Source organism: Hippocampus comes, unplaced genomic scaffold (genome assembly GCF_001891065.2).
Source record: "Hippocampus comes isolate QL1 unplaced genomic scaffold, H_comes_QL1_v1.1 scaffold44, whole genome shotgun sequence".
In the NCBI taxonomy this organism is placed as follows: Eukaryota; Metazoa; Chordata; class Actinopteri; order Syngnathiformes; family Syngnathidae; genus Hippocampus; species Hippocampus comes.
In genome coordinates this window covers 640,719-650,632 of record NW_017805546.1, presented here as the reverse complement: position 1 = coordinate 650,632, position 9,914 = coordinate 640,719, and the positions used below count along the sequence as shown (strand labels likewise).

The following is a 9,914-nucleotide window of genomic DNA, read 5'->3' as shown; positions in this document are numbered from 1 at the left end:
TCAAATCAACAGTAACCAGACTGTCCCTATCCATTGTGTAGTTTTCGCTCTGGCCCCTAACTTTGATCCTTTTTAGAGAAGGCGCATTAGAGGACAGCGCCACAGCAGCTTCATGGCCACAAATTAGGATTTTGTGCGCACATTCTATCGACACTGGAACAAGTCATGTCTACGGCTTTGTATATTTGTGCCTCCTTATCACGTGTGCACATCTCTTGACACCGGACCGTCATTTTCCATTAATATTCCGGCCGCGTGAGCACCGCCCCCATCTGACTAACAACTGTGCGGGAATGAAGGCAGGTTAAAGCCTCTATTCCGACGAGAGACAAAGGATCACGCATTTGCAGCCGCGTGTCACGTGCCAACCTGCTCCTCCTCATTTGTCGGCCACACAAAAAGTTAGGAAGACGGGAAGCGGTGTGGAATGTAGTTTACACCCCACAAGGAACAGTTAAGCCACGACCGAGCTGCAAAATGACTTCCCACTAACACCCAACTTTGACGGCAGATTGAATCCGAGTTGGACACGCGCCTGGGATGCCGCTTCACGAGGGTTGCGGATGTCTGCCGTTTCCTTCAGTAATTAAGAGAAACTAATTGTAGCCATATACTCTTATTTGGATTACAAAAAAAAGGGGGATCTCGATTTTTAGGGGGCGCGGAGACTAAGCCGCAGGCTGCTGTTGCACTGCAATTTACAGGAAAGTCAGAAAAGGTGGATTTGCCACTCCTTATTTCTTATGGATTCATTTTGCTAGCTGCTTCTAAAATGTTGACCCTCTTTATTTGTCAAACTATCGGAATACATTTATTGTAAACAAGGCAAATGGTTCTTGATGAAAATACCGAAGTACTACAAAAATAGATACAAATATATTTGGAATATATCATCTCCATTATTTTGTGAAATGAAATGCATTTAAAGTAATTTAAATAGAAAAAATATATCTACTTTGATATTTTGAATTACAGTGGGCTCTATTAAATGATTAATTAACTATTGGAAAATGAATTGATCATATCAAATGAAACGATGCTTACATATAAACTAACTCAGAGAGGCTCGAGGAAAACCAGGAGACCAAAGAGTCCTCTTGTCCTGTTTTTTTTTCTTTTTCTTTTTTTTTTTCCTGTTCCTTCAAGATAATTATTGGAGGTGAGTCTTAATTACCGCGCATCCACTTCAAGTTCACTTCTCCTTGGCCGAAGCCTCACTCACTCCCGGCTCAGCTCGTGCCGCGGGGCTTTTTTATGGTTTCATTTATCAGCGGGCATTCCCTGACTGTTGCGTTCCGGCTCTTTTCCGGCGCGCACATTTAATTACGGCCGTGTTGCTGAGAGCAATACGGCTCACCTGGCTTCCCTAATCTGATGGCAACAAAGGGCCACATCCATCTAAGTGTGTCAGCCGCAGTAATGGCCACACTTCCTTTTGTCTCCGGGGGGTCCGGCATGGACGTTAGTGGCGGCCATTCAGCCTCCTTTCATCCCTCCGTTACTCTTGTCGTCCATCACAGGAGACCCGGGCGGATGAGCGAGCTTAATAGTGCGCCTACCAATGTGGAAGCCGCATCGTGTCCTTCGGTTAAAGAGCCCCGCTGATTTGGAGCCCGCTGCATTTTCCCAACGGAATTTGTCACCGCGAGCGGACGTTTTAATTGGACCATTAACTTTTCGAAAAGCACTCTTCGGGATATCTTGATGAGCTTTGCCGCCCTTTGATACAAAGCGCAAAGTCAGTTTTTGTAAGACTTGTTTTAAAGTCCCCGTGGATCAATAACAGTGATGGGCAAAGGTCAATGGAGAGGACTGTTCAAATTGGGCGACATTAAGCCGAAGTGCTTCTGTGTTCTGCGCAGTGGCCGCGTTGTCTGCAACACACACTGGAATTTTGGATTTGGAACAAGGTCAAAGTCTGAGTCAGGGGAGGTTGAAATTTTTTTCACAGTTTGGATCAGGGATGAGCAACTCCGGCCCTCGAGGGCCGCTACGGTTGGGGTTTGGGTGTCAAGATAGAGTTAAATTAGGGTGGGTTTGGATTATTGCGTCCAATGCTGGAGCGCAGTTAGCACACGTGTTCGCAAATGTTTTTTTTTTTTTCCACCTGGGTAAATTGTGCAATGATTAAAAATAGTGACGGTGAGCATAGGCAAATCAATAAGTCAGCATGAACAAGAAATAACATTGTTTACCACTCGTATTTTGTCATGCATTTGCCAAACGTGTTGAATTGCTTTCATATTCAAAACGGGCGAGCTAATCTACATGTCGTCATTTCCATTTTGGGAGCGCTGCTGATTTTTGAACGAGTGATTAAAAGCGATCGACCCCAACCCCCCGCCACCCCCACCCCTTAACACTTGATAATGATTAAACGAGAGTCGCGCTGAGGTGTCCAGACATGTGTTGGGGGGGGGTAAAAAAAAAAAAACACAGGAGCAAAAGCATACAGAAAGCAACCTCCAGTAGAGATAAAAAGTGCAGCGCTGCAGGCGATGAAGATAAAGAAGGAGAGTGGCAATTCTGGCAACCTTATTGCGGGTAGCTAGGCAGATGGATGAGGTGAGAATGGAAATAGAAACATACAATTGAAGAAAGATACTTTTTTGGGGGGGGTAGGGGGTGTGTGTGTTCCACCTCCTCCGAGTGCGGAGTAATCAGCGAGGCACACGGCAGAGTGTCATCTCACTCCGGCTTCGACAACGGGGCCCATCCCGAGATTACATTATCGCGCCTCAAATTGCAAGCGAAGCTTCTCAGTCCAACAGCAAATGAATCAAGATTGCTATGTGTGTGTGTGTGTGTGTGTGTGTGTGTGTGTGTGTGTGTGTGTGTGTGTGTGTGTGTGTGTGTGTGTGTGTGTGTGTGTGTGTGTGTGCGTGTGTGTGTGTGTGTGTGTGAAACACAGTGCGGCTGGGAAAGTATCAGCAGTAAATTATGAAGGCCGTTCAGCGGACGCTTTTCTTCAAACAAATGTGAGCTCCTTTTCACACCGGTCACTCTCTGTTCAGGCGAGACGGCTTCAAGAAGAAACACATGTCACTCCCGCTCCACAGCTGAATTTGGAACAGCATTTCGCAACCCTTATTGAGCCATTGGAAAGATTTCAGGGCACGCAATCAAGCCAAAATGTCACAAAAATTAATGCACTGAAATATTGAAGGGATCTCAATTTACTTCGTCGGCGATAAATCGCGGCCCTGCTTGGTTAACACCAAGCTTTCACGCTAAAGGGAATACAATACAATACAGCGTTATTTATATAAAGCTTTTACAACGGCTGCAGCTGTCACAAAGCGCTTTACAGAACATTTAAAATACTACGTCTAAGAAACCAGAATAGTGATCCACATAGAAGGCGCGTCGGATTATAAGGCGCACTGTCGGCTTTTGAGAACATGGAATGCTTTTAGGTGCACCTTATCGTGCGGGAAATACAGTACTTCAATCAATGATCATGAAACTTTGGTGCCATGTTGGGCGCGCATGAGAAGGCGCGTGGCCGAGTTACTGTTTAGTTCCCGTCGGGAGTCTTTGAGACATTTTCGTGTGTCTGTTCATGATGTACAGCAGGCGCAGCAACTGCGTCAAATTTGAATCCTCGTGAAAATGAAAGGCGTTTAGATCCATAGAACGGTCACTGGGCACCTACACCCTCCAAGCTGTTTGTTAAATAAATAAATCACGTTAAAAAATACACAAAATGAAAGTGTCTGATGAAAGTTGGATGGTCTCCTCTTGTTTTTCTGGCACAGTCTCTCAAACGTGCAGCATTTATCAGCTCTACATATGAACACACAGATGGGCGAGCGAGTAAATCAGACTTTCCCGGCTGGCCGAGAGAACAAATTGCTGTTAATGACCTTGAAATTGGTGTCCGGCCTTAAGTCAACGGTGGGAGAGGGTTGGCGTTGACCCGGCCTTAATATGCCGCCGACCACCCGTAAGTCACCCTGATTGCATTTTAATGCGGCGTGCAAAAAAACAAGCGCTAATGGCCCGGCGTTGGCCGGGCTCGGCTGACAGAGACGTATGGCTCCCACTTTGTGTGTGTGTGTGTGTGTGTGTGTGTGTGTGTGTGTGTGTGTGTGTGTGTGTGTGTGTGTGTGTGTGTGTGTGTGTGTGTGTGTGTGTGTGAAACACAGTGCGGCTGGGAAAGTATCAGCAGTAAATTATGAAGGCCGTTCAGCGGACGCTTTTCTTCAAACAAATGTGAGCTCCTTTTCACACCGGTCACTCTCTGTTCAGGCGAGACGGCTTCAAGAAGAAACACATGTCACTCCCGCTCCACAGCTGAATTTGGAACAGCATTTCGCAACCCTTATTGAGCCATTGGAAAGATTTCAGGGCACGCAATCAAGCCAAAATGTCACAATTAATGCACTGAAATATTGAAGATTCGATCTCAATTTACTTCGTCGGCGATAAATCGCGGCCCTGCTTGGTTAACACCAAGCTTTCACGCTAGAGGGAATACAATACAATACAGCGTTATTTATCTAAAGCTTTTACAACGGCTGCAGCTGTCACAAAGCGCTTTACAGAACATTTAAAATACTACGTCTAAGAAACCAGAATAGTGATCCACATAGAAGGCGCGTCGGATTATAAGGCGCACTGTCGGCTTTTGAGAACATGGAATGCTTTTAGGTGCGCCTAATAGTGCGGGAAATACGGTACTTCAATCAATGATCATGAAACTTTGGTGCCATGTTGGGAGCGCATGAGAAGGCGTGTGGCCGAGTTACTGTTTAGTTCCCGTCGTGAGTCTTTGAGACCTTTTCGTGTGTCTGTTCATGATGTACAGCAGGCGCAGCAACTGCGTCAAATTTGAATCCTCGTGAAAATGAAAGGCGTTTAGATCCATAGAACGGTCACTGGGCACCTACACCCTCCAAGCTGTTTGTTAAATAAATAAATCACGTTAAAAAATACACAAAATGAAAGTGTCTGATGAAAGTTGGATGGTCTCCTCTTGTTTTTCTGGCACAGTCTCTCAAACGTGCAGCATTTATCAGCTCTACATATGAACACACAGATGGGCGAGCGAGTAAATCCGACTTTCCCGGACGGCCGTGAGAACAAATTGCTGTTAATGACCTTGAAATTGGTGTCCGGCCTTAAGTCAACGGTGGGAGAGGGTTGGCGTTGACCCGGCCTTAATATGCCGCCGACCACCCGTAAGTCACCCTGATTGCATTTTAATGCGGCGTGCAAAAAAACAAGCGCTAATGGCCCGGCGTTGGCCGGGCTCGGCTGACAGAGACGTATGGCTCCCACTTTGGAGACGAGTCAATCAACGGCAAGGCCGCTGCCAAGCACGCATCGGCGGCGCGTCGGCGGGGTCGCGGCGGTCCGCTAATACACCTCGAAAGACGCTCCGCCTCGCCCTCAAAGGAAAGTAATTACTCTGCTGATATTCAACGCCAAGATTACAACGACGCGATATGATCTCTGCTTCCCTGATGCGCAAAATGAGCATAATGGATCTAGGGGGACCTGATAGCGGTTGTTGATCAATAGCAATGACTCACTTATTACACTGGCAGCTTCTCGGGCCGCCGCCTTTCAAACTTCATTTTCCAGCTCATTTTCTTTAATGAAGAAAAATCTACCTTTCAACATTCCGGCTCACGTATGACGGGTGAATCATGTTGCTGAGATACCCCGAAATGAAGTTGGAGCTTGCTCAAGGCAAACCTAAAAAGATAAAATCATGTTTGGTTTCCTTGGCAGCCTCGCCGCCCCGGACAACAGTGGAAGGACGGGGAGGAGTTTGGCCCAAAAAAAAAAAATACGCAGGCACTCCTGTGGCAACAGACAAAACGGTGACTCAAATGTGTTTTCTATTACTCGAGCAAATAATTTCAACTTGTTGCTAGGCAGACGAGGCTGCTAAAAATGCACCGCATGGAGCAAAGCAAGATGCAGGCGTCAAAGTCAAAGTCAGCCGCACACAGAACGGTTAAACACGACACTCTGATGGTGATAAGACGCGCTTTGTAAACATTCATTTGACAGCATAAACAACTGCGCTGGATGAAACATCAAATGATAAAGGAAGACTTTTAAAGCTTATTTCACGTGCAAAACTGTCTGGATTGCACAACACGTAACCACACCTTTGCAAAGTTCTTGTGGAATACATTGTACGAAAAAACAACAACAAAAAAAAATGCCACAAAAAAGGGACACGGAGAAGCGGCAGGAGGACCAAGTCAGCGAGACACGCATTCTTAGCATTATAGGAACAACATTCACAGACATATATATATATTTTTTTTTTTTACAATGAAATAACTGCTCTGTATTGAATATAAACCGAGTATTGAAAATACCAATGTTTTTGATTTTTTACACTGGCACATTGCAATTTTTTTTGCACAAGTTGTCGTTTGGCGGCCTACCAGGAAGTAGCGTGGAAGCTTTTTTTTTTTTTTGGACATTTCACTTGAATGCCAAAGCTCACAACCCCGGGACGGCACATCTCCATTCTCTGATCAAGTTTTGGAAAAGGTTTTGGTCCTGTCATACCGAAATCACTCCGCCAATCTCTCTCTAGACGTCGCTCCAGAATTGATCCTTTGTTTTCAGTTTGAGGAGCGGCCTAAATGCCAGCTTGTGTGTCGCCCGGCAGCGCGGCAGGGCGTTCGATCGTGCTCTGCTCAGTGAAAAGGCCTTCACGCGACACAGACAGAACAAACTTGTTGCCAGGCGACATTGCGTGGCAAAAAACGGAAGGGGAAGAGGAGCAAACAGATACACGATTGAAATCACGAAAAAAAAAAAAAAAAGCGACCCAATAAGAGCCCCGGCAAACATACCGTACCGCCGATGCGATTCTGCCTTTTTTTTTGTAGCACTCTACAAAATCACTTTGCTCCTTTTAACCTGTGAAATGTTTTGCTTTTTGGCATGCTGAGCCGTTTTCCTTCAACTCAAGATGCAAGGTCACCGAAAAGAAGCAGTTGAGCGCGCTGCCAGACGACTCATCAGCCACATACTGTACGGCGGCCGCGCGATTGAGAACTGGCTGATGCCTGCATGCGGCAAAACCGCTGCACTGAGGCCACAGCCGTCAGCCGTCTATTGCCATCAGTCGGGGTGGGCAACACCGGCGGCGGAGCATCGATGGGGGGACTTTGCAGCTGGCGCCGAGCGCTGCAATTTTGGAAGTGCGCACGTACAATGTAGTGGCCACATAATTATAGGCGCAGCTCTAGTCGATAATAAAGAAGGCGGCCTTCTTGTTCTTCTTCTTCGAAGCCCCGGGTATTTTGACAGCAGTCAATAACTGTCAATAGTTGGTCTGGAATTGTGCTGAGTGCAAATGTCAACGCTGGGGAAAGTCCAAGTGATTTCCTGCACAGGAGTCCTTTGACGTGCTGAAATTCAAATGAATGGCTTTTACTGTAAGTGGCTGCGACTGCTTCTGGGACGGACGCTCAAGCAGGACGCTTTAAATGCAGTGGAAAAGGGACTTCGCGTTTGAAATTTTGCTGTGACCGATCTCGGATTTCCTTGAATATAAAACACATTTTCCTGCATTGAGTGTGGCACGGTTGTGGGTAACTCCAGCGATGGGAAAACGAAGCTTCATGAAACACTGCATCCCACCCCCCAAAATAGCATGAGTTCACTCTTTACCCTTGTACAAAAACAGCGAAAACAGTCACAGGTACAGATACATTTATTTCGACATCTAAACGTTTGCATGCAAATTTTTTTTTCCCCCGATCCACCCCAACTTGCTGTTTTCAAGCAAGAAGCTGAACGGCCGCCAGTGTTGGATCCCTCAGTGGACCGAAACATTTCCTCGTTCGCTAAGAATTGCCATTTAAGCTGCCCGCCACCCTTTGCTGTTTAACCTCATGAGTCCAAGGACGACACCTCACCATTGCCCAACCTCCGAGCTTGCACTGTCACAGAGAGAGAGACTGGAAGAGTCACAGAAAGGCATCGAAGCGGACGTCCTTGGAACTATAGTGTGGTGAATGTTACCGTTGAGAACAGCGAGTCGTGCAAAAAAGAAATGAAACAATCAACCATCGGGCATTTGGACAAATGAAGTGGACCCGTAAAGGTGAGAGTGAAGATCAAGTTGATTCTGAAATTCCACCCTGAAGTCCACTCCGCCCGACTTTTTGCAAAGAGCGTAATTGCTGCGTTTCAAAGCAAGAGCTGCACACAATTATTTTGTCATCTGGGATTGAAGTTACTTTGAATGCACCTTTCTTCCCGTCTAAATAGAATGTCGTCATGAAATGCTAAGAGAAAGACATGCCTCTCCATCTTGGAAGTAGCGAATTCAAGGCGTGCGATTTATCCAGCCTGTCATCTGTGAATGTGAGCGTTACGCCGAAGCTTTTATCATTACCGGCCTTGAGTGCTTATCGAGTTACCGCGGCCGCCCGTGACGTCAGCGCATTGGCATGCGCAGCGGCCGTGGCAACGTCGGGGCGGGGAAATTTGCCACTGATGATGTCGCCGGCATATCTGAAGGGAACTTTTGCAAATCGACGTCGGATTAAATGTCCTTACTTTCCGTGTGTAATGTGGTCATGCCGGCTTCTCTCCTCGCCGTTCATTTTCCTTGTTTGGCTTTTCAGGAAAAGCTCAAGTGGCCAATCGACAGCCTGCCTAAAATCCACCCGACGCTAATCCCCTTACAGTAATGGCGCGCTGTCTTTATTCCGGGTAGATCATTAGCTATCAGATAACGCTTTTCGAATGCCGCCAGAGTGCGGGTGTTGAAAGGATCTTCCAGGTTTTATACGCTCGCATTTCACACTCTTTTAGCGGTATTGAATGACTTGTGCTGGGGCATCTTTTCGCACTGCACTCCCGACCGAAGGCATACCAATGGAAAACTAACATCGCGGCCGGTAATATGCTCATGTTTTGATTTTTTTAAATTAAATAAAATAATATAAATAATCTAAAAATAAAATAAAAATAAATACATTAAAAATATTTTAAAAATATAAAATCAAAGTATGCACAGATCGTGCATGATGTCGACATACATAATCATTCAATGAAAATTTATAACCACATTTTCCGTGGTGGATGACCGGATTGGCCTGACCCCCGACCTCGGTCAAGTTATTTCTCTGCATTTGCTGTAAAAGTGCATTGAAAAACGTAGAAAAATTCAGTCCCTGAAAGCCGACTTCTCTGTTTTATGAAGTCGATATTTCTTCCCCCTCGAAAAAACCTGATCCTCGTCGAGTCGTGTGGAGTTCAACAATTCCGATGCTCGACAAAGCGCCTGACACGTGACGATTCCGTTTGAGAAAAGGTTATTCTCCCCTTGCGGCGGGGGTTTTAAGCACTTTTTGGAATGGCAGCAGCTGAGTGGGGGCTCTGCGTACTCAGACACAAACTATGCCGTGGTGACCTCCGTCAAGGGAAAGAAAGAAAGAAGGTCACAAACCCCTCGCGCGCCTTTAAGCGCAGACGGCGGCGTGTCGGATGCTATCGGCGAAATCACGCCGGCACTTTTCAGCGTTTTAAAACCAGCTGTCCTTCACTCGTCGTCGTGGTTAACTCGGATTTTTCACAGCTAATCTCCTTTGCCATGAAAAAGAAAAAAAAAAACACGGCAAAAGACACACACAAAGGATCGACATTATTTTATTTTTTTTGGTTTGTTTTGGAGCCTGTGTGACAATGTGTGTGTATGTGTGTGTGTGTGTGTGTGTTTTTTTTTTAAACGACATAATCTGCTTTTTGCGGCGGCCATGTTGCTTCTCCATTCAGCTGTCAGTCACTTTCAATGCGCCACACTGTCATCATCAAATTGCCTCATCAGTTTGAAATGACCAATTACACAGTTGGATGGCCATTATGACCACGTAAGCCCCCCCCAATTCACTGAGTCCTTTTTAAATGAGTTTTGCTCGTGCGAA

General features: G+C 46.1%; 1 long non-coding RNA gene across 1 annotated transcript; it reads left to right on the top strand.

Moving 5' to 3' along the window:
- Positions 1-6,600: 6,600 nt before the first annotated feature.
- On the top strand, positions 6,601-8,048 carry LOC109521488 (uncharacterized). Its single transcript, XR_002169365.1, has 2 exons — positions 6,601-7,008; positions 7,770-8,048. It is a non-coding gene; the product is annotated as an uncharacterized LOC109521488 (long non-coding RNA).
- The last annotated feature ends 1,866 nt before the right edge of the window (positions 8,049-9,914 follow it).